The sequence below is a fragment of the Tupaia chinensis genome, unplaced genomic scaffold (assembly GCF_000334495.1).
Source record: "Tupaia chinensis unplaced genomic scaffold, TupChi_1.0 Scaffold000330_1, whole genome shotgun sequence".
In the NCBI taxonomy this organism is placed as follows: domain Eukaryota; kingdom Metazoa; phylum Chordata; class Mammalia; order Scandentia; family Tupaiidae; genus Tupaia; species Tupaia belangeri.
Window position 1 is genome coordinate 70,853 of NW_006159824.1, and position 1,899 is coordinate 72,751.

Sequence of the window (1,899 nt, forward strand, 5' to 3'; positions counted from 1 at the left end):
GCCATCTCAAAGCCTACTGGAGACTGGTTTTATTTAGGCTTATATGTAACTGGTTATATGAATATATCAATGCTGGCAAAAGCCCTTCCCTTCTCAAAACTAAGCAGACTCACTTGTGTTTTAATTTGTGTTTATTAACCTGTTAAGGCAAAAGCTGAAGATAAGGTAGTGACGTCTACTTTATATATTTGGTCATAACTCTACCAATTTAATTAGAATTCCCTGTATCCAAAACACTGTCTTTTACTTATTGAAAGACAGTTTAGTGTTTATGTAAATTATCAAATAAAGAATATGTAACACTTAAAAAAAAAAAAATCGTTACCCATTGGGCCAACAGTGTCATGATGGTTAAAGGTGCTGGATTCCCACATGGCTGACCGAATTCAAGTCCTGGACCTGGTGGCTTCCTTTCTCACTTTCCCTTTTCTTTCTCTCTGCCTGTCTCTCTGTGGTCAAACTAAAAAATAATAATAACAAATGGAATTAAGTAAATAATTTAAAAAAATTGTTACCCATCACGCCATACCACATTCTCTACTTCTCTTTTTTTCCCATAGCAATTATACCTTATAACATTCCATACAGTTTATTTATATATTATGTTTATAGTAAATTTATAGAGGCTTCCTGGGGCCAGCAGGTGGTGTGATGATTAAGACATTGAACTCCCACATGGTTGACTGCAGTTTGAGTCCCAGATCTGGTGGCTTGCTTTCTCACTTTCCCTGTCTGTCTATTTCTGGTGGAATATGTGCCCTATACCAAACTTTAAAAAACAATAATAAATTTTTTTTTTAAATTTTTTAAGTAGGGGCATCATGTTGCCTTCATGGATGGAGTGCCTGCTGTGCTGAGCTCTCTGCCTCTAAATCAGGACAACTTAGAATAAAAACAGACTGCAGGGGACCAGCGGATGGTGTAATGGCTAAGTCACTGAACTCCCATGTAGTCAACCGCTGTTTAAGTCCCAGACCCAGTAGCTTAAACTCAACGCGTCCTATAACAAAAACCTCTCAAAAATAAAAATAATAATAACTCATGCCAGGCCGTGTCTGTGTGTACCTAAAATCCCAAGAGGAGACTGGAGGAGAAGGGAAAGGAATTGTGATGTGGCCATCCCTCCTGGGAGGTGATTTCTCGCTTTCTATCTCTGTCTCTCCAGCGAGTGCATGCGGCCTACAGGAAAAAAAATCTCTAAAAAAAAGAAAAAGAAAAAGAAAAAAGAAAAGGAAGAAAATCACACCAGGCACTTGTACATGCCTGCTCAAGATTTCAGGGGGGAAAGATAAGGGATGGGATTGTGGTGTGGCCATCCCCCTGAGGGATGATTTCTCACTTTCCCTCTCACTGTGTCGGTCATTCTCTCCCCCACCCCACCTTGAGCACACATTCCCTAAGACAAAAAAACTTCTTAAAAAAAAAAGTAACTAAGCTTCCTGAGGTAGGATCATTATCTGTTCATTGAAAAGTCCCAGGAACAAGGTCAGGCACATAGTAGTTACATAATAGATACCTAATATTTGATAAATTGAACCAAATAGAATTAAATCCTCCCCATAGCTCATTATTGTTATTATTCTCCTTCTCATCTTTTGGGTATCCTCAGGGAAAGAAAATCTTTTCTCCAAGAGTCTCAAGATCCTATCAGAGAGCTAGAGGGCCAGCCCTGTGGTCTGATGTTTAAGGGAGTCAGATCTCATATAGTCAACCACACGGTTTGAATCCTGGACCTGGCAGCTTGAAAAATATAGTAGGGCATGTGTCCATGGGTGCCCCAAATCCTGACAGCATGCAGAAATGGAGGAGGAATTGCAATGTAACTATGCCCCATGGGAAGGTGCTCCTCTCTCTCTCTCTTTCTCCCTTTCTCTCTCTCTCTCTCTCTCTCTCTCTCTC